Genomic DNA, 27685 nt, shown 5'->3' with positions numbered 1-27685 from the left:
CGGCTGAAAATGAGCATGAACTTGTCTGTCAGCATTCAACCGAACCACAATTCCAAAACCTGAAGGATCTTACTCCGTCTCTCAGTGTGAATACGCATTGAAGAGTGTCTTACATCACAGCAACATTTGAGTGTACCTTGTCCCAAATGGCAGTGGAGCAGTGAAGTACTGCTCCCGCCCTGGTATTTTGTTAGTTCCTGCCTTGCCATGAATTATTGAACTCCCCGCACCTCTTTGCTTCTCCACCTCATCCCAGCTCCTCGCGCTGGGGATCTCCCCATTGCCTGGATTTTGTCTCTCACCTCCTCCTTCCTCTCTTGTACTCTACGTAACAAACGAGAGGTTGGCAGAGTACGAGGAGTGGACCCAGTTTCTTCTCATACAGTTATTTCTTCTCATACAAATACGCTCATACAAATACTCCCCTTGCTTTTTAAGGGGACACATACATGACATCGGGTGTCTGTATGAAAACCAAGCGGAGGCCAGAGTTGCTCTCTGTCCGAGTGCGGCACCGTTCGCACTGGGGACACGCCATGGCCACTCCGCCACCGAGGCCCCGTTTGCGGGGCACCGAGACCCTCCCAGGGTGCCGTGACGGCTGAAAGGGATTGAATGGCGGGGAGCCCTGAGATGCCCCCACCATTCCCGGGTCTCCGTCCTGGCACCTTCCCGCCTCATTGGAGCCTTTTCCCGGCAAGCCGAAGGCTGGGGTTCCCCCTCCTCCGTCGCCGGGAAGCGGCGGGGGCGGGCGGGCGCGACCCTCCCCGCGCTGGGCGCTCCCCGGGGAGGAGCCGGCCGGGTCGCACCGGGCCCGCTCGCCAAGTCCGGCTCCGAGCAGCCAAACCCAGCCCCCTGGGCTCGGGGTGGGCGGGGAGGGACGGCCGGCCGGGCGCCTCTCCTGCCGGGAGCGGGAGGACGGGCGAAACTTTCCTCCCCGGCGGCGGCGGCGAGGCACCGGCAGCCGCCGAGGCGAGCGCCGCCAGCATGGGCCCCGACACGCTGCCGCTCGGCACCTACGGCGGGGCGGCCGCCGCCGCCGCCCTGCTGCTCTGGGCCGTGTGCGTGCTCTGCAGGAGGAGAAGGTACCGGGGCGGGGGGCGGCCGCCGCATTCCTGCACGGCCGGGCCGGGGGAGCGGGGCTGCCGGGCGGGCGCGGCGCCGCCGAGCCGCGCATTGGGCCGCGCCGCTCTCCGCCCGCCCCTCCGCTCGGGCCGGCCCTATCAGCGCCCGCCGGGCCGGGGGCGGCGGCCCCCGCGGGATGGCGGCCCCCGGGGGCGGCGGGGCCCGCTGCGGCCGGGAACGGCGCGGGGGCCGCGGGCGGCAGCCGCGCCGCCGGAGCTGAGGGAGAACCGGGGGGGCGCGGCGGCTCCTCGGCTGACCTCGGGCGGGGGCGGCCGCTGGCACGTGGGATTCTGGTCTCGCCTCCCGGGGGTGCGTGGATGCCGTGCTCGGAAAGGAACTGTGCACGTAGCGCATCCCGGGCCGCTCGGCGTGTGCGAGGGCGGTTTGCTCAGGACCTGCTGCTCCGTGCAGCCGCAGAGCCCCAGAGCGGCCCGCGGCCGCTGTCCCGCGGAGCCCCCGGTGCGCCCGCCGAGCCTGCAGCCGCTGCTGCCGGGGCTTGCGACATCGGCCCTCGCTGCCCTTCTCTCCGTGCCGAATAGCTTGGGTCACAGGCGTTCTAGTGACTTCTGTTGGTGTTACTCGTGCTGTTGCCTTTAATTTATTTCAAGTGTACAATCTATATAAACTCAAAGAAGGTACACACGTGTTCTGGGACGTTTCAAGAAGAACGTTCAGGTTTTTTTGATGGGGAAAAAAAAGCACTGTCTGAACTATACTTTCTGAAAACCTGTTACTTTATATACATTTTCCCAGGTATTTTTCACTTGATGAAGTGAAATGCTTGGCTACCTGAAGCCAATACTTGTTGCTCTTCAGTGTCTCTTCTGCAACTGATGAATAAATGTGTGTAAAGGCTGACGGAGGAGGTGTGAAGAAGGGGAGGGATCAGTATTCACTGGATTGTTTGCTTATTTTTAATTCATAAAATGAGATGCATAGAAAATAATAGATGTAATTGTGAGTAGTAAACCGTTCCTTTTTCTAGTAATTGTAAGTTATTTTGCAAGATGCAGACAAGCAATGCAAAAAAATAAATTGCACTACTAGGTTCTAAAAAAAATTAGAAGGGCAGTCTGGCCCTTTTTAGACCAATATCCCTGACTTTGGGACCATGTATAGAATGAATTGAAAAACATTGAAAGTTCATGTTTTGATCCCAGAAGGCATCTGAAAACATGGATGGGTTATTTCCATGGTATCTGGTTTGGAACCATTATTACATGTGATTTGACTTAGAGAGCCCGATCCATTCCTTAAGTGAGACATCCATCCCAATGTTTGAGTGGGGTCATCCCATAACACAAACTGTTTGACAGTAGTCTGTGATGATGCTTCAGCTCAGTTTATGAAATGGACAGATGCTGCTCGACAGGTCACTCTTCCTCATCATCATCCATATTGCTCCTCTGTAAGCTTATTCTGGGAGTTAAATACATAAAACTTATTTTTGTTTTTGGTAGGTTTAGTTTGGTGCCAGTCTAGCTCCCTAAAGAACATCAGCACATAAAACAAAAGGGGAGCAGGACGGGATTGGGAGCAGCCAAATGGGATTGGGTGTCTTTTTAAGGCTAGAAGATATTATACTGCCTCAGCCAGATTATAAATTGTGCCTGTCATTGTTATTCTAGGGCAATTGTAAAAGAATTTTTGAAAATGGAAACAGGCAAAGCTGTTGCTTGTAAAGTTTTCAGCCAGATGTGAGTGGTAGGGAAAAAAGGATCAAAGAACCCATTCTGAATTATTTTCATACCCCTTACGGCTGTAGAGTTTTTCAAGTGCACTTTAGAGTCTACAGCAAAATGGTTTGTGTCACAGCACTATGATGTTATACAGAAGACCTCACAAGAAGGTGTCTGTCTTGTCCCAAAACCCAAACTGCTGTTTGATTAATTAACTACTTGAAAGCCTGTGCTGTTTCTCAGAGAACTGTACGAAGCACTAGTGAGCAAGCAACTGCAAATAACAAATGGTAAAACCTATCAACAGCCCTCAGCAGAAGGTGCTGGTGTTTAGGTAGTATCCTGCCCTAGTAAAATGTGCAATTAATTCTCTTTCTTTTAGCATAAAGAAAGAAAAGAAATTATGCATGGTCTGTAGAGGTGCCTAGCAGCAGCCTGTTATGTTCAGCAACCATTTCTGATCTGTGGGAAGAAAAGCTGTTCTAAAGGTGCAGTGGATTAAAGAATGGGGTTAGAGCTTAGTTCATGCTTCTCAAATATGGTGCAAATCTGTGATGTCCCTTTGCTTATCAGTTTATCCATCCCCATGTGTTCTCCACATGGGGAGTATTGGCAAATTACTCCATAAATAAATGCCCAAGTCAAGGCTATGTTCGTGGTCATGGATCATAGCCATTTGGACAGAAGAGCAGACAATGTGGAGCTTGCCTGTGCTAGAAGAAATGTTGGTACTTCATGCATGCATGAGCTCTTGTACAAGTTAATATGTTGCCTTAATGTTGGTATGCTTGTAGCAGTGTGCAAACCGTGTGTAAGGGAATGGTTGTGTTTAAGGTACCAAGATAAACTTTACCAGAATGATCAAATTTGACATCTTAACCACAGCCCTGCATGGATTCTATCAAGATTACCACAGTAGGCAAGTGTGTGTATATATAAATGAAGAGCTTAAGTAAGTAAATAAACACCACTAACTTGCACTTCAGAGTTCTGTGTGTTTGTTTTGCTGGGCGATGGCTCTGTCCTGCTTGACTGAGGTGAAGCACTATCACCTTTGTGGCTTTTGAGAGTTACACATCTAGAAGCATAACAAGGGTTTGTATATCCTGGAGAAGAGAACTTCCTAAATCCATCACTGATGCTCCTTAAGCAGATGTTACAGGATTTCACCTTTTTTGGTATAAGGTCCTTCCCTTCTGTTTCCTCTCAGGCTGAGGTGCTTGTTACTGGAGTAGGAAAGGTGTTGTATTGACTTAAAATTTTGTCAGAAAAGGTGTTGTATTGACTTAATCTGCTGTTGCTTTTTTCTGTAATGCAGTTGACATAACTTGACATTACAAGATTTGAGGGTGATTTCAGTACCAGTTTTCTCAGTGATAGAGTAGAAAGGAAGAAGAATTTCCTTTTGTATAAATGCTTATCATTTGAGTGCTTGTGGCAGTAATAACACAAGGGAAACTAATTGGAGTCTTTGCCAGGTTTTGTATCACAGATGGTGAAGAAAAAGAAGTAGAACAAAAGTTTCTGTAATCACAGAAAAAAATTAATTTGAGTTAAACTCAATGTCAAATGAGTCTCAGTGCCTTCTGCATGCTAAGAGAGATCTCCCTCTCACTGGTTAGTGAAGAAAAGCCCATCTAGGCTGTTTGCTGGGGAATGTGTTTTCTCCAGAGAGCACTTCCATCTTGCTGCTGCGTGAAAGTATTTCTACTATGGCAAAAGCTGATGATTTCCTAGCCTGGAGACTGTACAGATTATATTCTCTTTTGCCTTCATGTTTTACTTCAGCCCCAGCCTCAAAAAAAAAAGCCTGTGTTTTGTTTTTTTTTGGTGTTTTCAAACTGCTTTTCCACTAGCTGTACACAGTCTCATGGAACAGGAGGTGAGATGTCAGGTGAAGCTGACTCCCATTTGTCTTCCAGCAGTGATGCTGCCCAAGTCAAAAAAGGGCCCTTGAGATCTTCAGGGGCTGTGTCTCCTGCTAACTTCCATTGGTGTAGTACTATTCCACTTTTTGTTGCTCAGATTGATGCATATTTTTGGTTGCTAGTGTTCATTGCATGTCCATGACTGAAAATGGTATTCTCTGACTCCCTCCTTGAAGAGCAGATGCTGCAAATTACTAGGAAGAAGAGGCTTAGGCTAACCACAGATTAAAACCACTGCCTTAGGGGAAAAGGACAGTGGAAGGAAGTGGAACAAAAACTGTTGTTTCCCTATTTATCTGTTGAAATTGAATTCTCCTAAGGTTTGCATCCCAAAGTTTTTCAGATAAAGAAAATACAGACCAAACCTGGAAAAAGGTTCCTCATTAGAGGTTTATAACTGCTTGGAAAGTTAACATACGTCTGATGTGAGCTGCATCAATGACAGGGTTTGTAAAAATTATTCCCTCTGCAATTCTATTGCTTTGAAATGAAAGGTAGATTTACATTACATGATAGGAAGAAGTTCTTTATGATGAGGTTGAGGAGACACTGGAAGAGGTTTCCCAGAGAAGTTGTGGCTGCCCCATCCATGGAAGTGTTCCAGGCCCAGTTGAATGGGGCTTTAAATTTCCTCATGGCAGGGATTTGGAACTAGATGATTCTTAAGGTCCCTTCTAACCCAAACTATTCCCTGATTCTGTAGTTTTGTAGGGTTGGTATTTTAATTATTAGGAATGGTCTTCATGTCAGGATTGCATGTGAGGAATGCTATGGTACTTGGCACATGTTGTGGGTTTTACATTACACCAGTATAGGAATTTCTGTGCTGCATTGGATGGGACATGTACCTTCTAATAGATTGTTTCTGACTAGTTTCTAAAGCATCAGAACATGGTATTAAAAAACCTCAAAATTTATACAGTGTAATTGTAGATTGAAGTCAACATAAGAAGAATTGCATGATACATTTCACAGAAAGGACTTTGCTGTGACCTGAGTTATGGATTTAAAACCTTGTTGAAGCACACTGTCTTTCATTTTCCCTTTTATTCTATATTTTAAAATACCTCTGATCTATACAATTACATTAATCTAAGATACTTTTCCCCAAAATTGCTCTCTTGAACCCAGACAGATATTGTTGAAAAGAATATAGATTTTGTCTTTGCCTTCAAGAACATCTTATCCTTCTCTGTGACAAGCTGTGAGCTTGCTAACAGCTCTCTTACCAAGCGAATTGTAGTTCACAAGATGTCATCAGCCTGTCTTTTTTACCACTTTTGCTAATTTAGGCAATATGTTAAGGTAGTTTTCAGTTGGAGGGAACATCAGGAAGGACAGATAGAAGGATACCAGAAAAATCTGGCCTCTTCCTTCTTACCTTGGCCTTCTGCAGAGGCCTTTTTCTCCATTCTTTCGATTGGACCTCTAGGGAGTGCACATGTTTTCGTGACCTCCTTTTGTTTACTGTCATTGTCCGCTCTTACTCCACTCTGAAAAGGACTAAAGACTGAAACTGTTTAAGGCAGAAAAGTAACAGTTCTGTTTCTTAAGTAGCCTTAGGAAACCTTTCTTTCTCACCATCACACTTGGGTTTTCTGTCAACTGTTCACTGCTGTGCCAAGATGTGGTGGAAGCTTATTTCTTTGCTTGCTTCTACTGGTCAGAGCTTAAGTGAAGGTAGAATAAAATGAAGTCAGCAAAACTAACCTTCTCAGGGTGTACAAGTCTCCATTCACAGGCTGTTGGTTTTTCTTATGTCTCTGATAGACCTGGAGAGCCATTATATCATGGGTCTTGCACAGTAGTGTGTTTCAAGACAGGTTTTTCTTTTTCTTTATTTTTTTTTTGTTCTGCTTCTCATCCTTCTGATTTGTAGCATGTGTGTCATGCACATTTTGAGTTCCAATTCCTACCAGTACTTTGAAGATGACAATAAAGATGAGACTTCTTTTAGAAGATAATGAACCTTCCCAGTGATCTCTGATTTACAGAATTCTTTGCTTAAGGTACACTGCCACCTAGCAACAGTTTCCCTTCCCTCCCAGTTTTCTTGACCTACTTTGTTGGGGGTTGTTCAGCTTTATAGTTTATACCTGGTTCTGGCCTTGATCAGCATCCAGAACCCATCAGTAGACGCCATCCTGGTAAATGTATATGTGTGCGAGGTGGAGATATTTTTAGTGGCAATAAGAACTGCTAGCTTCTGGTTTCTGACTAAAGTACAATAGTTTATACTTTAATGGGGCTTTTTCCTCATGTTTCTGTGGAAAAGGCCTATAATTTTTTTCCCCTTCAGATTACTGATTTTGCTTTCTTCTGTTCTTTATTCTTTGGAGCAAATAAAATTAAAGGATGAGAATTAAAAGGAATCACTTTCAGCTCTTTTTATTATTCCAGTGCAACATGAAGCATGGAGTGTCCATCCAGAGCACTGTACACAAACACACAGAGCTTACAGAAAGTTCCGAACAATTAACCCTTCTGCTCCTCTTCCAAGCTGATAGTCCCAAAGGTATGAATGAGGACAACCCACATGAATACATAGTGCTTCAAAAATTATATTCATGCTTGCCACTATATTTAGAGGAGGAAAGCAAGCTGGTCAGCAAATCTTAGCTGAAAGGTTACAAATAAAGGCTGATGTGAAGGAAGACAAAAAGGGGCAAATCCTAATCCTAGTGTCCCCTTACATGAGCTATGAGCTACTTCTTCTTTGAGCATGATGGTGAAATTTGCCCCCTGATGTTTTTAATAACTGTAATGTAACTGGAGAGCTGCATCATCAGGTGACTGCAGGATTTCCTGGAGTCTTGACTCACAAAACTACCTGGGTCTCAGCTCCCTCAGGCAGGAGTCACTAGGATGCAGGGACTTGGCTAAGTCCCAAGCTTGCAGTCTTGCTTGTGGACTCCTCCTCAGTTCCCCTACTGTAAATTGGAGGTCAGTGTGGTCTCTTGATTTACAGATAACACAGACAAATGCTTCACTGGGCACTCAGAGAGTTGTCAGAGATGCTGAAAAGAATTCCTGCATGGTATAACTGCTCAACATATGCTGAGGAACTGTTGCCTGTCCATCTCTTTCTCCTTTATGCTGAAATACAATTTTAGGTATTGTATTTTTGCAATAGTCAGCAAAGTTGTTGAATTGTGCCAGACACTTTAATGTTTTGCTCAGTTATGAGAATTATGGTCCCATAGAAAATTTTTGGTTGGTTGGTTGGTTTGGGTTTTTTGGGGTTTTTTTCTGTTTTTTTTTGTTTGTTTGTTTGTTTTGATTAAGAAGTTGGGCAGGGCTTGTTTTGATAAAGTAATATAAGTGTTCTTAGCACTCCATCTAGTCACTTATTTAACTTAGTGCATTGTAATGCCAGAGAGTGGGGGAAATACAGAAGCTAAAGGAAACAGCATACGTGCAATGTTAATACACTATATGAAGTTAAGGAAAATCTCACTGTTAAGTTGGCAGTCTTTTTCTCTTTTATCCAAGTTTTATAGATCTCCTTGATATTGGAGCCAGACTTGGAACACATTTTCCTGACTTCTAGTTTTGTGCTTTAACTTGCTGCCTTTTCTTTCCAAGACATTTACCATATATGTATGACATTATAGCTGTCTGGTAAACTAACTTTTTCAACCATGAGGCAGATTTTGAATTGTGACTTCGAACTTCAGTAGTGTTCTTTTTCTTTCCCCATCATTTAGTGATCTTTTTACAAGAAGCATGTAGGATTTTAGGCTAATATCCATTTGCATGCCGTCTGGGTGAATTTTGGCTGACTGAGAGTCCCATAAAACAAAAGTTTCCTCTTTACAAACCACATGGATCTTGGCTGTAGATATTCAGTCCCTTTCTCCACAAACTGTTTTTAATGGTGCCAGATTCTTCTGTTTCTTCTTCTTGTTTGGCACATGTCAGGAAAAAAAATCTTGGCTCTTGTATAGAACATATCTTGTTTCCTCTTAACTGCTCGTACTTTCTATTCATAATTCAAATCAGCACAAAAATGCTATGGTTGTGCTTCTCATGATTTAATCTTGTAGTTTCCTAAGCAGTATTCCAATTCTCTTAAAAAAATAATGCTCTCTCATACTGTAGGCCTAGTGGTAGGAGGTTCTAGCCAAATGCAATGGATGCGTTCCTGTTGATTTTGGATAATGCATGGAGTCCTGGCAAAGTGGCCCGCTCAAGCCCGTGGAGGCACGTGAAGAAAGAACAGATGAGCAAAATGAAGCTAAAATGGGGTGTTACAGGAGTACCCTCCCACCATCCATCCAGTTTCCCCTTTCTGACACTGCAGTGAAAACCTGGACTCCAACACTTTGTAGACTCACATCCATAGTGGGCGGTTCAAGAAGTGTCTCCTTCCTGGCCCATGGCAGCCCAGGGATCTGTCAGAGACCCTGTGTGTGTTTGTCACAAGCTACTCATTTCCCTTGCTGACAGCCTTATTCTGCACCCTTTGAGCTCTTGTATGAGTCAATGTGCTTGTGATGGCTAAGGCAGAGTACAGCACTGTGAATGTGGTTGTCTGTTTTATTGTGACTCCCAAAAAAATCAGCAAACTGCTTAGTGGTCTGCTCTTTCCTTACCCCATTGTCTTGCTTCTCATAAGATCATTCCCCAGATTTCTCCTGAGTGGTCATTACAAATTTTTATGTAACTTGCCCTTGTCTAAAATGATTTGGGCAAAATTATAAATTTTTCAATGATATGTTGAAAAATGATCACAGAAAATTGCCACATTTCTTTACTTTTTAAAGTGATAAAGTATTTTTAAAAAAATTATAGTCTAATTTCAGCATGGTGTGAGAATGCAGAAGTTCTGCAATTATTAGCTCTGGCAGCTCTGTTTATTTAAAAAAAAAAAAACAAAACCAAAACCAACCCAAATATTTCGTAACATGAAAAGACTATTGCCGTTAAAAGACAGTGGGCAGAACTGATGAAGTCAGATTTTCAGTCCTTTTGTACTCTTTCTTTTGTACTCTTTCTTTTGCTGTGTCTTTCTTGTGCCAGCAAGAGGGTGGGTCTGCCCCTAGGTCACAGTGTGCTACTGTAGTCTGTGAAGGCTTCAGAGGGATGGTCTCCAGCTTTCTAACAGGGACCCAAGGAAAACCAAAAAATATATTTAGAAATTCCCATTTAATCAGGTTAACAAAAGCAGGGTGCTTAGGAAAGAAGGACAATTGCTACTATCTCCTCAGAGAGAATTGGAGTGACTTCCATTGCCAGTCTACTCACCTGATGCTACAGTAGTGTTTGGTCACTATCCCTAGCTGGAACATACTGCTCTGTGTTTCTTCTTCAGTGTTGCCATGGTTTTTCAGGTTACAGTAGCTTGTCTTCAGAGCTTCTGGTGTGAGATAGATCATAGCCATGCTAATTCTCTCCAGCTGGTTTTTCAGCATGAGAAGCTTTGGTAGTCACATTTGGGAAGCTTCTCTAAAAATAGCTCAAAGAGTGGATTGATGGCAAAACATAATTTTTCCCTTCAGTTGTTCAGGAACTGATCTGCAATATTTACTTAGCTCAGACTTATACTTCATTAAGACCGAAAAATGTCCATGGAAGATTTACTTTTGTTTTGGTAGGTGCTAGTTTGATGCACTGCTTCCAGTGCATTATGTGTTTCCTCCATATCCCTCTCAAAAACGTCTGTTAGTCTATTGGAGCAGATTTTTTAATGTTTTTAAAAGATTTTAAGATGACTAGGTTACTTTCAGCATAACCATTGTGCTTAAATAGCAAATTTCCTGGACCTACAGCTGAGGATGAGGCGTGGTGCCAGAGCCCGTGCTGCAACATTCATCTGCCATTCCTGTTTAAAAAGTAGCAGCTGTGTAGCTGTACCAGAAGTGAAAATGTCTCAGTTCAGGAGTCATCCAAGAGCCAATTGTAAAACATGATGAACCCACTGAATTGATATTTGGGAGGAAAAATGAAAGTACTGTGAGAGCTGGCATGTATGTGGTGCTCTTTTTAACCTTAAGTACATGCCTGAAAGATTCTGATTGAACAGCAGTAGGGCTTAGATGTGTGCATCTGATGATGAAATGGAGCCCATAGTGCATGACTACACAAAAGATGTTGAGGCCTCTCGGTGACAGTTGCCATCACAGTGTCTGTGACTGACGTTGATTCATTTCTAGGCCCTGGAGCAAGGGCAGCAAGCTGCGGCCAGAGGCCTCGGCTCCTTCTGAGGGCCAAATCAGGGAATCTTGGAGTTTGTGTCCTAGCAGCTTGCATGTAATATCCTCTAAAGCCAGGTTAAATTATCTGTCACTGTTAAGGCTTGACACAGAATTGTTCACAGCAAGACTGGAGAGGTTCCCCCTGTATGTCAGTGCTCAGTGGCTTGGGAAACAGCTGCTTGCGCAGTGTCTGCTTTTGTGGTTGAACAGACAGATCAATTTCTGGCATTGCTGCTTTAAGAGACAAACGTAATCAACTTCAAAGAAATCTTGCATATGTGAATGAGTCAGAATTATTTTTTCTTCTATAAGCTATTTAGTTTCATGCATCTTTATGTAGTGAAAACTCTGCTAGATCCTACTTGGTATTGCCACCTTATGAGTGAAGGGACTTTTTTCACAACCTTTGGACTTCCTTACATAGAACCACATCAGCTATAATAAATTCAGAGCCTTAAAAACCTGTTGTTATGATGACTTTAAAATAAAACTGTGCGGGCTGTGTGTTCAGTGGTAAGAAGCTAAAATAAGACAATGCTGAGATCTGTTGGGCTCAAAGGAAAGTTCAGGTTTCCTGCTTTCATGATCTCCATTCCAGAAGGAAAGCTTTGTGTTTCTATCTTGGAAGCCCAAGTCTAGTAAAGCGCAGTTATTGTGACCCATCCAGTCTTAACTTCCCACATAGTCTAGTCCTTCACAATGTCTCCTGCATTTGCTATATTAAATTGTTGTTGTGTTTGAACACAACTGTGCATGGAAAGATGTACTGCCTTTGGTTTGTTTTTTACTTTGAGGGATGTTCTTACCATTCTGTTTTCACTTTTAGAAAAGAGGGTGGGTTCACTCTCATTAGTGAATGTATATATCCTTTGAAACATTGAGAAGATTTAAGCAAAAGTTAGGAAAAATGTCCTGAGATGTCATCCAGTACAAACAAACAAGTTCATCTCCTGTTCAAAGTATTAAATACTGCTGTTGTAACTAAATGCCTGCTTAAAGGCAGGTATATATTTAAAGGCACGGGCAAGTTCATCTGACGCATCTTTACTTTTGTCTCAATGGCAATTTAGTGTGAACTGAAGCAACTTGTTTTTTACACTTTCTCCTCCACTGCCAAGAATGTTTGGGTGGACCAATTTATGTGTGCTTCCTGCTGCTGCTCTGTAGTCTCTGCATTGCATGCTTGCTTCATTGTTTTGGGAAAAAAGATCAGCTAATTCTTTTAATGAAGACTGTGAAAGCCAGAGATAATTCAAATGGGACCAGATGAACCAGAGCTTCATTTTTTTGCTTAGACATAAAGAAAATCTTGTTTGCTTTGTTTTGCACACTATTTCAGCATATTTTGTTATTAATAATATCTCTGAGACTATTGTTTAGGAGTGAGGCATATGTGTTATCTCATGCCTCCAAATTGTGTTGCAGCAGTTCTAGATGCACTGTTCTCAAATGCACTGTAGAAATGCACCCAGTAGAAATGTGAGGTATAAAGATGTTTAAACTGTAGTGATACAGTTGGTTTCATCAAAATAAAACCCAGGAAGATTTTTCTTGTAATTGTTTTTAGCACAAGTACTATGTGCTGATTTGGAACATCAGATAGTTTCTGTTATTAGACCATGTGAAAAACCCTTCCATATGTGCATATAGTTGCAACTTTGTAGGTAATTGGTGGCATTGGAAATGTCCTACAGAGATACAGTTTTGGTCCCCTGGTCACTGGATTGATGACTGCACACTTGGCTCAATTCTCAGCAAATGACTGGGGTGTTGGAAGTGACTGCAAGATGGAAATCCCCACGTGTGCTATGATGGTGGTGGATTCCAAGGTGAAGACTGCCTTGATATTCCCATGTGTGCAGGGCATTTTCACCCCCACAGTTGCATCTTCAGCCCTGCTGTGTCAGATCCTCCTTTTTACTTTTTGTGGCAAATATCAAATCATCTCCTTAAAGGTGCAGGGTGGTGGAGAGTCTCTTCTGCTCACGGCAGTCAGTAGATTTCTTAAGATTGTGGAAAGGATAAATTAGTTAATTGCCTGCTGAAGTATGAATTTTACTGCAAGTCAGCATGGAATAACATAGAATCATAGAACCATAGGTTGGTTTGGGTCGGAACAGGCCTTAAAGATCATCTATTCCAGCTCCCCTGTCATGGACAGGGACGCCTTTCACTAGGCCAGGTTGCTCAAAGCCCCATCCAACCTGACTTTGAACACTTCCAGGGATGGGAATCTTGGCCATCCTTGGGCAGTCTGTTTCAGTGGACATCTCTTTCATTTTCCAGGGTTGGGTCGGTCAAAGCAGCCTCAGTAAATAAGAGTTTGCATGCTAAATTTCTTAGAACTGTTCTGTTTAGGGGGAAGCAATGGCACAGTTGGATTGCATCATATGGGTAAGGTTCTTAGGCTCTTTTGCAATCTTTTCATAGTGATTACAACCTGACTGCAGAGTGTGGCTGCAGTGTTGCACTAGATTTACGTCACTAAAGGATAAAGTCTGTGTTTCTCACTCCTTACTTTTTCAGCAGATTTTATGTTTTGTATCATCCCTTTTTTTCTGCTAGATATTAGCGTACTTTTTATGGTCTGATCTCTCAGTTCACTTTTTTACTGTCCACAAAATTCATTGTGCTCTTTAGTAATTGTCTTCACAAATTCTCATTGCTATGCTCAGAGGGTAAGCTAGGCTAATGAGACCTTTTTTTTTCATTTGAGTGAGTTTTGCTAATTGCTTTTATCACACTGGAACCTTTAAGGGGATTTTCTGTGGACAAAATGACAACAAAAAAATGAAGTGCTTTTGTTGGTAAGTCACCTGGCAATTCCTCATGGATCCTCAACATAGCTGTCAGCTAACATGAGTGACTCCTTAACGCCCAGTGCCTCTAATTGCCCTTTATTTCCTCTCTGTTTTCCTTGTGTGGGATTTCTCAATTGATGGGATGAAACCTGAAAGCAGGTTGTGATGGAGTGCATCTCCAGTCAGCAGTAGAAAGAATAAAAGAATGAAATTAGGATGGTCAACATGCATCAGGAAGAGAAATTTCATCCTGCCCTGTCCTGTGGTTGTGGCCGATCCCTTCCCATCGCAGTTCATAACTTTTATTGTTGCTCCCTAACAGCTCAGCTCTCGCCAGGACCCTGTCACTAAGGGTGCAGACCTAAGGGGTGAGGACTTCAACACTTCCCCTTTTCAAAGGCTCTCTGCTTTCCCAATGATCAATTTGTCTCCATCTCCTTCCCCAAGTCTTGCTTACCGTAGTGAACATCACCCTTAGCACTCATGTACCCCAGAATCATATAATTATTTTCAGCTTGAGGCTAGCATAAGGTTTTGTGAAATTCCTAGAAAAGTATAATTGAATTAATTTCAAGCCCCAGAAACGAGATGGCAGCTATTAGTTGAATGTATCTAAAAGGTGACAACCTCCTTGGGTCTTGGGTTTACCTGTGTTCTAGCTTTTGAAGAAAATTTACATTGAACCTAATGGAGTTTATTAACCAATAATTTAAATTATTGATGTTTATAAATTTCACTAGGTTTATGTAAAATCAAGATATATTTGGATTTTTTTTTTGTCTTGCTTGAAGTTTTCCCCTTGAGCTCTACTGTAGTCCTTTATTATCTTTGACTTTGTCAAGAGTAGCTTGAGAGCTTCTTGCCTTTTCTGCCATACCTGCCTTCTGCAGGACTCCTTGCAGGAAAGGATTAGAGCCATTGCTATTCTCTTCATTTATATAATTCTGTCATTGCCTTGACATCAGCGTAATCCTCTTGACTGGCTGATCAAACTGATTTTCAACAGTTTTAGACAGAGTAAAAAATTAGTGCATTTAGGTCTTCCTTGATTTTTCTGGCAGTTTTCTCTGTCATTCAGAGTAACAGTTCTTTTAATCTCAAGTCCCTTTTGTATTTTCCTGTGCTTATCTCCTTTCTTATAAAATATCTACTACACTGGAATTTTCTAACTTTTAGATCTTTAATTCTTCTAATCTTATGTCAAGGCAGTTAACAAGTGATAACAGACCCTTATCAGACTTTTTATTATTTCAGCATTCAACATGAATTTTTGGCCTTACTTTAGACATTTGAGATTTTCCACAAATTTCAATAAACCTGGGATTTTATTTTTAGATATTTACTCACAGCATAGAGCTTTGATGGTAGCTGCATCTTAATCATACAGCCAAATGAAATCTCTTCTGTAAGTGGTGTGTGTATATTTAGCCTTTTTGTGGTTCATAGCACATCAATAACAACTGAAATACTATTCCAGCAAGAAAATATTTTCAAAATCACAGCAAATTCTGCTGCTGTAGCCTTCAGAAAAGGGAGAAATGCTCTGGTTTGAAGTGCTGTTTCTACCATGAAATGGCTTTGGATTTTGTTACAGAGGAAGGATTTGCAATTTTGCTTTGCAGGATGAAAATACACAGTAGTTAAGGATGCCTTTGGGATAACTGCAGACTCTGGATCTCTCGGTGACATGTTAAAGACCAGCAAAAATTTTCCAACCCGGCTGCATTAGCTGGGTTTGTGGTCTGTCTTCCCCCCAGGGCTGTGCCTGCAGAAGCGCCCGGCAGTGGCAGCAGAACCTGGGCATGCAGGGGGCTGCCGTGGTAGCTCTTTCTGGTTGAGGAGCCACCTTTGCATGTCTGTTTGAGACATGTTTGCTCACATGGAACTTACTGACGATTAGGGCAGACCAGGCCATACAGGAAGGAGTGGAAACCTTAATGCTAAAGACATGCAGCCTGACCATGCACAAGTTCTTTGCTTTTGCTGGAATTCACCATCTCACCGCGCTTACACGTGGGGACTTACCTCACCATGTAAAGGGTAACACTTGGCAAGTTTAGTTTGGATTTACAAAAGTCCCCTTGCATTCTGATTTGTTGAATTGATGAAGTGGTGGTTCTTTATAAGTCTTTGAATAGTTTTGGTTTTAGTGGGACTTGCGCTTCTAAGCGGAGCAGAAGCTCAAGTTTTTTGACATATCAGCACTTTCATGCTGAGGCAAATGTGAATTTCTGGTTTGATGGTATGATACAGATTGTACAGCAGAATTTCCTTTCCTTCGTGCTAATGATTTCTGGGGGGAATGTGGTTCTAATGTTATGCTTTGAACAGAATTTCAAAGTTCATTGAGGATGAGACCACTTCTTGTTGGTAACTGAGGTTAATTAAAAATAACACTTTCACATCCATCTACATACCCCTGCAGGATGACAGCTTTCAAGTCTGGGTCTGGTTGTAGGTTTCCTTTTATATACAACACCACTTATGTTTGGATTTATGGATTGCATGGAATTGTGGCCACGTGGCCCTGATCATGAGGCAACCTCTTTTCTCCTTCCCAAAAATGTGAAGAAGCAGTGACATGTTTCTCAAACTCCCTCCTGGGTCTGTAATGCTATCAGCTGCCTGTGGCTAGGCAGAGTTGGCACTTCTGCTAAACTCACCCTTTATTTTTCTTTCCATGAGCTGGCACGCTTGTGCTTAACCACACTGGCTAACGAGTCCAATCTGGTGTTTCCCAGTGGGATACTAACTTTTTTAAACCAATCTGAAGCTTGTTCCTCTTTCATGAAAAATATGAGGAGGTGTAATTCTATTGACTTGCACAGAACAAGAGTACTCTGTTTGAGTTGTTGAGACGGCTGAAGTCTTTAGAGCCTTTTTGCTATTGAAAGCAATAGGATGCAGAGTCAAGGACTTCTGTCTTCTGGCTGTGAACCAATCAGATGTGAATTTTCTCTAATCATGGTGATGAAACTAATAACATAGTTGCTAAATGCCACAAATGGCTTTTGACCCACAAAGTTTTTCTGATATTATAGGGGTTTTTTGTTTGTTTTGGGCATCTAGAAACTAAGATAGAACATCTTCAACAAAATCTATCCCGAGCTTGTGAGAGCTTCCCAGGAGAAGTTCTTCATATAGCCTCCAGCTGAACAGATTGTTACTATCAAATTTTTAAGAATTTCTTGTGGTCACTTTAGTACAATATAGTTCCTTCTATAGTATGAACGAAAGTCTGTGGGTAGTAAAAATAATGGGCTCTTCCTATTGTGAAATGTGCCTGTGTTTCTGTGCACGTCTTCCCACAGAAACCAGCTGTGAGGGGAGAAGGAAGGTGGGCTGGCGGGAATCACCTCTCATGGGGTGAGTCACAGGACCCAGTCAGTGTCTAGGAAGCAATCTTTGTCCTGCTCTGCAGACTGAGCCACGCAGAGCTTAATTATTAATTTTTTTTTTCCAAAAAAAGAGCATTTGCCTCATCTGTGATCAGATTCATGCCATTGCCATCATGAAGAGTGTGAGTGCTCTGCTGTTTTTCCTTACTATCAGGAATATCACTTCTAAACCTGATGTTCAATCTTTAACTATCAGTTTCTACTTCAAATTTAAAATAATTCCTTTTTTAGGTGTTTTTTCCTAAAATAATGAGGATTGAAATAAATGAGAAGACAACTCCAGGGTAAAATGAGAAAGGTGTAGGGTAGGTATTTGTAGTGGGGTAGAATAGGTGGTGAGCTTTTGGAAACAAAAGAGAGCTCATGAGAAGAAAATTGCGGACTGAAAACCCCTACTCTCTTTTGACTACTATCAGACTCAAACATTGCTGCAGTCTTAGCCTGCTAATTAACCACAGCTGATATATTATGGATGCTTGTCAGTAAGCAGTGTTCCTTTAACTCTGGTTTAACTCCTGAAGATACTCTTTTAGGTGCTTATTTTTATCTTAAGTTTTGCATTCATTTACCTGTACGGTTTCGTGCCAAAAATATCGTTAAAAGCTTCGTGGGATATATCTTTTATAAATTATCAAAACATAGGTCCTGTCAGCCTACAGCTTTATGACAATGACTTTTGAAAGGAAAAGATCTCTTCTTTTTTCCATAAAATTGATTTCCATTGCTTGCTATTTTCTTTAGTGTCAATTAGCATTTGTTATCAATTCAGGCACTTGGAGATCTTGGAACTGAAAGCGCAGTACAACTTCTGTAAAGTGAGTTTGTTTCATATAAATGTGTTGAAATGTATGTGTTTGCAGAGTTCACTTACGGTATTCTGAGCTTGCATTTTTCCCCTTTTTTTTTTTCCCTTAAGCCACAAAACATGTTAGGCAACCAAACTGTAACCAATCTTTGGCTTTTTTCAAATTTGTAATTTGACTCCCCAGCATGACTATGGGGCTGCAGCTTTGGCAGTGCTGGAATGGTGCTGTTTGTGTGCTGTATTGATGATCTCTAAATTATGTCATCTGTGGTGGGCTGTGCTGATTCTTGGTACCCGAAGGTCATCTTGACTTTGCTACTGCAGTGATGCCACACTGGGGCTTAAATCACTTTTACTTCAACACTGAAGTATAAATAAAAATGCTGAGTGTTCAGCACTAAATTTCATGGCAAAATTTAGTTCATTATTGCACTGTCATATAGTGCTGTCAGAAACTTTTGCCTCTTTTTACAGGCTGATTAGTCAAGAGTTCAGTGAGCAGTTAGTTCGTCCAGACTCAGGATTCCACACTTTGTGCCATCTGCTGTTTCTCAGCTTTGTGTGTGAGAGCACCTAGCTAGTTCCTCACCCTCATGCTAATGCCAGGGGTGCTGTGAGGATCCAGTCTCGTTTTTATGTCCTTGGCACTATTTTTGGACTGATGGACTTTGGAGACCTCACTGAAGTTGCCATTTACAGCAGAGACTTGGTGTATGCTGGGTGCATCTCACAGAACAAGGAGTGCCTCCATTGCTCAGCAGGGAGCATCCTGTTGTGTAAGGAGGTTTTGCATTTTTTTTTTCAAAAAAAAAGTAGATAGAAACTTATCAGGGGGAAACTTGTGTACAAGATAGGATGGCTTGGATTTTCTCATGGAAGAAAAGTAATGGCACTCTCATAAGCAGGAGTAACAGAAGAAGGTTGGTACAGTATTAAGAATACAGTCATTTCATCTTGTCTTATTAAAAGTGATGACTGCAACAAAAATTTATACATTTTTTTATCAGGAAAGAATATAGAGTAAAGACCTTCAGGCAACTTGTTTGTAATTCCCCTAAATGTACTCTGCCTCACATAAAATTGCTGCAAGAAGTTGATAAGTCTTTTTTGCTCTGCAAAATCAAAATGAAAATTACTTCCATTTTTTCAACCTGGTTCTTCTGCCAGATTTATTATGTTGGGAACATGATGTGGTGAAAAAGGCATCTGTAACCTCAGGCTCTCAAGAAAAGGCCCATGTTTTATACATTATTCTCTTCTCTTCGATGGATACCTTCTAGGAAATGTCTTTGTTAGTTGTTCTTTTTTTCCAGTACAGAAATACTGCTTCAACATGTTCTGTGCTGAAATGTCAGCGTTGTGCTGTTGTGTAGGTGGTAGTATGTATTATACACAGTTTTCAAAACCTGAATAATCAGTGATGTGCATGACTTTGCCAGGGAAAACAAATGGCTGTGTCATTTTGATTTCGGTATATCAAGAAAATGTAACCTATAAAAGTTAATTAGCATTCTTCCAGAAGGGGGTTGTTTAACTAACATCTTTATATCCATGTTTTCAGTTTTGTCAGAAGTTGGAGGGGAGTGTTTTATTCTGTTGCTAATGTATACCCATAGATTTGCAGAGTATTTCACGGAGTTTTATCTACCATGCATCTGTCCTTCATTTCAGCAAATGGATGGATTTTTCACTCCCTTGAACAACCACTTAAATCCACTGAAAAATTTTATTCAGTCTTTCTTGTGATTTTTTGCATAGTTTTTATAAATAAAATTCCTTGAGGCTGGTAGTGTTCATGTTATCGATCTAAATGAGGTTTTGCCAGTGATTTTAACAGAAGAAATCCAATAATTTGTCGCTGAAATCCTGACCATCTGCATCACTGGCCACTGCAGGGAGCTGATGTATCTCCACCTCTCATGAATTTGGTTCTCTAGTATGCTCAGTTCTTCCCATTATCCTCTAATTGTCGTGGCATGCACAAAAGTTTCTCGTCTGAAACAAAGCTGAAGTTTGGGCACCCATGATACTGAATTAAGTAATCTCGCTTTATTTTCCTGTATAACTGCAATTCATTAGCCTTCCTCCATCACTTTAAAAACTAACTGAGAGAAGGTGTAGCTATTTGCACACCAGCATTACATAACTCTGTGCTAAGATAAGTTATAAAAATTTGGGAACAGGTTTGTCACACACTGGCATCTTTTCCACTGTTCTGTAAATGCACACTTGAGACTTTAATTTTGGAGTCAACTGTGATCTTATGTTACAAAACTAAATATTGAAATGTTTGGTGTCCTTTAATGCAAACCATGGATGGTGGCTGGAGCTTGTGGAGGGACTTCAGCATCATAGCTACCTGTGAAATCACCCCTCCTCCTTGCTTAACTGAGCCACAGGGAACTGGAGCTCTCTAGGGGTGGGCTGAAAAAGTCATCAGAAGCAAATACTGGAAAGATAGTGGGATTTATTAGTCAAAGTGAGGGACAACTGAACAAATGGTGGCACGGGGAGGGACTGGGGGCAAAGGAATTTGACAATTAACAGTGCATGGAAGACTGAATGGTAAATAAAGTGCTGTTATTTCTGCCTTGCTATTTTTCAGAAGACATTTCTGTGTTGCCTGGTTATGATTAGGCCTCTCTGGAGTATAAGGTGTTTGATTTTGTCATCTTTTTGATTATAAATCCAAGTGTCTGGGAGAGCATCTACTCTGACCTTTTCTAGAAATGGGCCTTAGCATTTCACTTGGTGGTCCAATACTATCATGTCTTTGGAGACTATACATCTTCCAGACCATCCCTGTGCTTTCCTGGAAGCCAGCTCCTTTTCTTCCTCATCCTGTTGTTTAAAATACCATATTTATAACAAGGGTTTGTTGTTTCCCTGTCACTGGTGGTTGCTATGTGTTTCTCTAAGATGAAAGCCTGCTCAGTTTTTCATTTATCTGAATTTTTGCAAGCTTCTTCATTTACCTGTGTGGTGGTTGATTCCCTTCCCTCTTTAGAGATAGTGTTTTTGTAAGAGTTTTTTTTGGGCTAAAGCCCTGTTTATGTAGGATTGAATCCAAGCCCCCCTTGGTTGATAACTAATACCCTTCCCTATATTTCCAAGCCATTATGCTTTCAAAGAAAGTTTAGCTTTCCTTTTATATTTTTCACTGTTTCTAATAATCTTCCTCTAATTTTTAGTCTTACCAACCATTACCATGTTTTGAATTTTTTCCTGTGAGGGCTCCAAATGCCCATTTGCAATAAACTAACTGACTCTGGGGCTGAGAGACGTAGTTACAGAGGATTATTAAGTGCAAAAGAGAATACCCATTAGAAGTGAAGTGTGGATAATATCATCTTTAAAGTAAGACTGTGTATTTTATATATCATATCCATAGAATATCCCTTTCTGTTTTCTTAGTTTTCATTAGTAAATGTTGTTTTCAGTTTTTGACTGACCCAAGTTTTCCCTGAGTTTTCCAGCCTTTGGCACTTTGGCTAATAGAAATCTGAATTCTCTCAAAGAATTCTAAATTTCATTTGCATTTTCTCTTTGTAATTTTGCCCTCCTGAGTTACAACTATTAGGCTTCTCTGTAACCTTTGGAAACTGTTCTTTAAAGCTGTTGACTTTGGAACTGTCCATGTTGGACATAATCCAGGACATGGTTACTGATTACTGCAACACCAACTTCCAGCCCAGTGATTTATTACATCTCTGTACATCTGCATGGTTACTCTATCTTGAGCAGGGCATCTCTACTGATGGTAAGAGGTGAAACACTCTAATGGTGTTTTCTGTCTGCCTGGCTCTCAAAGAAAAGCCCCTTCACAGCAGAATAATTTCATTTCACATACTGGATGCGCATGAAGATGAGTACATCCCTGCAGTGTGAGAACAGCTTTATTAATGATGCACAGTTTCTTTATCACCCCTTCATCCCCAAACCACTCAGGTGCAGAGCTGTAGCTGTGGAACCAAAGTGAGACTGGGCAGTACCGTGGCTTTTTTGGGCCATGGGATCTGCAAACTATACACAGCCATGATCCTCCACCCTCTGTGCTTCTGATGCAGAGCCCAGCATGAAGAACCACCTTGGGAACCCAGCTGGGTGTTGAGGGCAGGGAGCAGGCACAGAGGCAGCCTTCAGGAGCTCTCAGACATGTCAGCATCTGCCCTGCTGATTGCCAGGGCCCGTTCTGAGCCCTGCAGTTCCAGTGCTTTGCACTGCCCTCCATCTTCTTTGGTCTTCAGTGGTGGGAGTCAGGGAAACTGTAGTTCTTGCAAATGAGACTTTGCTTTTCTATGGATATTGTATAATGTTCGTAATTTAACCATCTGTTTCGATCTCTTTTGAACTTTCAGCTCTAAGGAATAGGTGACACTGGAAAAGCTCTAAGAGCACTGTATTTTTTCTAAGAGTTAGGTGACACTGGAAAAGTTCTAAGAGCACTGCTTTGCACTGTAGTATGCAAATGTCAGATATAATAGAAACAATTTTAAGGCAAACTCAGTAATTTCATTTAAGATCTTTTATGATGTGGAGATCTAGTGAGGAAGAGAGTGAAACACTGTTTCCAAGGTCTGGAACTGAGAATGGTGTAAAGATGGGGAGTGTGCCAGTGCCTGGATAGGCAGGCAGGAGAAGAGTGTAGTGCACCTTATGAGATGGACCAGTTCTTTGAGGGCAGTGACAGTTTTAGTAAAGATTTGAATGGTAGTAAAGTTGAAAAAGAGTGTGTCATATGCACAAGTATCTCTGAAGATGGGGTAGGCTTTTGTGCATGGGTTTGGGTGAAAGTGGAGGACCGGGAGGTGGGAGGAAGATAAACATTTAGTTATCTGCTCAGACTTCCTACAGGCTTGGGATTGTGTAAAAGTACTCTGGAAAAGCCCAAACAGACAAATATTTGTGTGGTGAAGACATGGGATGGACAGGAAGATGTTTCCAAAGACCTGAGAAGATTTATGCTCAGTTTAGTATCCTCTTCTTAAAATGGTGAATTATGAAGGAAAAATTTGCAGCAGAATATTACTATGGGGAGGCCATGGACATTTGGTTGCTTTTGCATTAGCACAGGATATGTTTTAACTTTCTGTTTCTCTAGAGACATTTTCACATTCTGGGGTATTGCTGTGTTAGAGGAGAAGATGAGATCTTGCTGTATTTGAGTTCAAATGAAAAATTATAAAGAAGATATCAGGGAGGAAAACAAAAGAGGAATTTCAATAATATGGTGAGCAGTTTTCTAGGCTAAATGTTCTATCGTACTCAGTTAGTGACCTCACAAAAAACCCCCCGAATTTCACATTTTCTTTGCCAAATAGAAAAAAATCCACATTATTTCTACCTAAATAAATATTCATTACAGTATTTTGTGCAATTCATAATGTCATTTTACCTCAAATAATGATGAAAAATTGAGAGATAATATATATGTGTATTAATGCCAAATGACTTGAGCTTCCATTTAAAAAGTTTTCTTGGAAAAAACAGCAGACTTATTCCCTCCAGTACTGAAAGAACTGGAGCTATTGCTTTATATAGAAATTAAAAGTGACTATAAGACCTGTCTATCTGAATTAACTGCATGAAATTAATTCCACGAGAAAGGGTTAATATGTCATTATTACAATAATTACAAGTCTTGGAAAAAGAAGCATTGCTAAGTGAGAAAAAAAGTGTTGCATTCAGTTCAAGCTCTTTTTGAGAGGTTGCATTTATTTTTTTAAAACTATTCTACATTTTGCTTCTGTAGTTCTGTATTTCAGTGTGGGGATGAAAAACACACCTTCCACAATGAACCCCTACTGTAATAAGAATTACAGAAATGGGCAATAGTGCTTTTATACTTCTATAGAAGTGTAACATTTATTTTTATCTACCTATATATATATAATATTTAAAACTAGTCCTTTCTCTCTTGTCAGTGTGCTGTGCCATATGGTGCCGAGCAACATGCCAGATGATAAAAATATTCCTAGAACATATGATATCATCAGTCAATTCAAGAGGGGTGAAACTTCTTGACCAAAGCATTTGTGGCTTTGATACATTTTCTTAGGTGTAAAGTGTATATTTTGAAATGATGAAGTGTGTCCAAGAGGTCTCCTTTGAATTTGCATAAACAAATTCTAAAATACCATCTTAGAACATTTTGCTTGTTAAAAGCACAGAAACTAAATAAATTTTGTTTTAACAAAGGAATTCATGGCAAAGCAGCATTTCTTTTCATAGCAAAAAATGATTCACTACCATCCTTTCAATATATATTGGTGATTGCTCTGGTATTGGAACCATGCCATGAAGAATGGCATCTCTCTATCTCACTTCTCCACTTGCAGAGAAATCAGAGCACAGTGCTTGGTCAGAGGATGTTCATGTTTGGTGCAGACAGCTATCTGTACAAAATTGGGAAGAGACCATGTGTCCCAGGAAAAGAAAACCCCAAACATGGCAATATTAACTATTACGGTTTTCTATCAGAATAACTGAAGTTACTCTGATATTAATTCTGGGATTTACTTACTTTATGTTGAGCCTCTTTCTTGTTTTCGTTTGTTTGCACAAAACACTGAAAAAAGAGAAAATGAAATGTTTTCCCTTGGCAGTGGGAATTGTGGTCAAGTGGCCTGCTCCAGGGAAATGGTGGGTCTTTCTTCAGAAAATACTCCCAGGAAAAACACAAAGCAAATATGAGACATTCTGAGCTTTAGGGAATGCTGCAGGAAAAGTGGCCTTTGTAATAAATGCTGCAAATAACAAACTTACAGGCCAGAAGTGCCTACACAGCTGTGTCTTTAGCTGCCTGTTCATTTTGTCTTTGTCATGGGATGAATATTAAGGAGAAAAGTCTCAGCTCTGAGTTGGGACCTAGAAACTGCTTGTTGATTAATTGCTATCACGTCTGTGTCACTGGACTCTTTCTTCGTGCTTGTCTTCCTTCATCTATTTCCTTACACTGTTTGCATTATATGTGAGAATCTCCTCAGCTGCCAGGTCTGGGGTTCCTGGGTCAGTATTTATTTTTGACTCACCTTAAAACTTCAGTGTGTATTGCAGCATTCTCGTTCTTTATTCCCTGTTTTTAGATTTCCAGTCCTTAAGTCATCCTCACTTCCCCTCCTTTCAAATATGTGTTAGGGACTTGACTGACCTTTTTGTGGTAAAAAAAATGCCTTGCAAGAATTCTTGAATATCCCAGAATAAAGATCTCAGTTATATAAGGCATAGTTTAACAGGAAGTGTCTGGTCTGATTGTAAAAATCTAATTTGTAGAATGAATTAATTAATTGGGCCTGAACGAAAAATAGCATTCAGTAGTGTGGTTAGAAATCTGTTTTGCACATTGGTGAGGCTCAAACCTCTGATGTTACAGTCCCACCAATTTTCCAGTCATCCATTAAGTTCTCAGAGAGAAAGGATGTATTTATACCTAAAACCATGAAAAAATGTGTATATGTTAAAAAGGAAGGTGGGGTTTTTCTGCACATAATTTGAAGAGGGAGGAAGGGCTAAAAAATTTTATAAAACAGGGAACAAAATGCAAGTGCTATCATAAATTATTGTCTTCTCTACCAACAAGTGTGCTGTTGATGTAATCGAAAAAAATGCAGTCTTTACTTCCATCTATACTTTTCAGCCTTTCCTTATTGTGAGTACCCTTTTACATATTTAATGGTTCTCCCTAACAAGGTCTTTAAACCCATTAACCCATCAGCAATTTGCTTTTACAGGTTAATATACTTACAAATTATTTTGTAATAGACTATCCTTATTAAAGGGCAGATTTATTAACAACTCCCTCTCTACAACTCCCAATTTTTTCTTTGAAAGCATGACATACCTACTTCAGTGCTTTTGCATTGACCAATTAGTGTGGCAAAAGGAGTGCTTTGCCTTGTGCTTGAGCTTGTAACCTTTTGAGTGTCTCCAGAGTACATCACACCACAGACATTTTAATAACTCAGACACTCTACGGTTGTTCAGATTTTGTATATTTAATGCATAACTAAATGGGGTGCAGATCCAGGACCATAGATTATATCACCTTGTAGGATTTGTTGTTCTCTTCTGGAGAGCTGTATTTACCATGCTGACATCATTTGCTCAGAGCTGCTGTTCTTTTCTTAGGGTCAGACTTGTTGTGCTCATCATTTGTGGAACAGACCACATGACTTTTCCACGTCTGCATTTGACAATACAACCACAGAATCACAGAATCAGACAGGTTGGAAGGGACCACAGAGGGTAATCTGGTCCAACCTCTGTGCTCAAGCGGACTCAGCCCAGAGAATGTGGCACAGGATTGTGCCCAGGTGGTTCTTGAGTATCTCCAGTGATGGAGACCCCACAACCTTTCTGACTCTGTTCCATTGCTCATCTGCACAGTAAAGAAGTTCTTCAAGTTCAGGTGGAATTTCTGTGCATCAGTTTCTGCCTGTTGCCTCTTGTCTTTTTGCTTGTCACCTACTCTTTAGATATTTTCACACATTAAGGAGGTCCCCTTTCAGTCACTGGGCCTGGTCCAGGAGCTCCATGGCTCTCTTGTACTGTGGATCCCAGAACTGCACTCAATACTCAACTGTGGCCTCACCAGGGCTGAGTCGCAAGCTACTGATTCAAATTTTGAAAATGCAGCCAACCTTCTTGTACTATTTCTTCTCCAAACCAAGATCAGAGGTGCAGATTCTGTGTAAGCCTGTGGTTCAGCTATGGGTATGAACTTGTCCTTTGCCTTCAACATCTGAATACCATTGCTGAGATCTTCTAAGGTAATCGGGGACGAACCATGTTGCAAATATGATCCACTCCTTGAAGGACAAACAGAAGTAGCTGTCTGTATTTAAAAGCAAAAGACCTTAAATGATTTCTTAGTGGGGTTTAGGTACCTAAACACATTCTTTATCACTAACTTTAGGCTGAACTAGGCCAGTGTGTCAGAGCAAAAGACGTGTATGTGATTAAAGTGCTAACATGATCTATGCTCCATCTACTTCAAAAAAGAATAAAGCAGTACTTAGTAATGTTATACAATCATCTTTCACCTCCTTTCTGATGATCTTGTCACAGTAATTTGGGCTAGACATCATTATTGGCCATAACCCACTGCTGAGGGGAATGAGGCATGGATTGAGACTTTAAAGATGCTGTTGAAGGAAGTGAATGGTTCTGGACTAGCACGGGGCTCGGCTGTGCAGTCACAGTCAGATAACACAGGAGCCATGTCTGATCCATTGCCAATCCATGGCAGTCCCATGTATTGGATCAGATAATGGGCACTGGCCTCTGCATCCTAACATTTATTAGTTTGCTGTCTTATTATTGTAACCTGCAGACCATCTCAATTAATTCTCAAGAATAACCAACCACTGTCTAAACAAGTGGGAGCTAATGAGGCCGTGCAATACTCCGTGCAGCTCTGAGGCAGGAACCTACCTGTAGACAATCTTGGCAGGTGCCGCTCTTGTGTAAGTTCAGCTAGGCTGCCTCTGGGCTGCAGCTGGATTGTTTGCCATATAATGCACCTAAAGAAAGCAAATCAGGCACAGTTTGCCATGGTATTATTATTTCTTAGTGTTTGCGAAACAGTTAATAAACCCTTTCAACCTTAGCTAACCACATGAAATATGTTCAGTGGGGCTTTACAGTCTCTTAAGTGGTGAAGAGTAACTGGAGACAGAAAAGCTCAGAAGTTATAGGCAGTGGTGAAAGGGATTTGTGGGCCCTTATAACCTTGAATACTCATTCTCATAAGA

At 41.3% G+C, this 27685-nt stretch overlaps 1 protein-coding gene across 1 annotated transcript in view; it reads left to right on the top strand.

The window, feature by feature from the left end:
* The first annotated feature begins 1001 nt into the window (after positions 1 to 1001).
* The window catches only part of LOC134425150 (cytochrome P450 7B1), a 124623-nt gene continuing 97939 nt past the window's right edge, over positions 1002 to 27685 (top strand). Inside the window, exon 1 of the mRNA XM_063169469.1 lies at positions 1002 to 1085. The gene's annotated coding sequence lies outside the window, so the exon portion shown is untranslated. The remainder of the gene's footprint in view (positions 1086 to 27685) is intronic.

The sequence above is a fragment of the Melospiza melodia genome, chromosome 1, assembly GCF_035770615.1.
Source record: "Melospiza melodia melodia isolate bMelMel2 chromosome 1, bMelMel2.pri, whole genome shotgun sequence".
NCBI classification, from domain to species: Eukaryota; Metazoa; Chordata; class Aves; order Passeriformes; family Passerellidae; genus Melospiza; species Melospiza melodia.
Note: the sequence above shows the minus strand (reverse complement) of the source record. Positions and strands in the feature narration are given on the sequence as shown.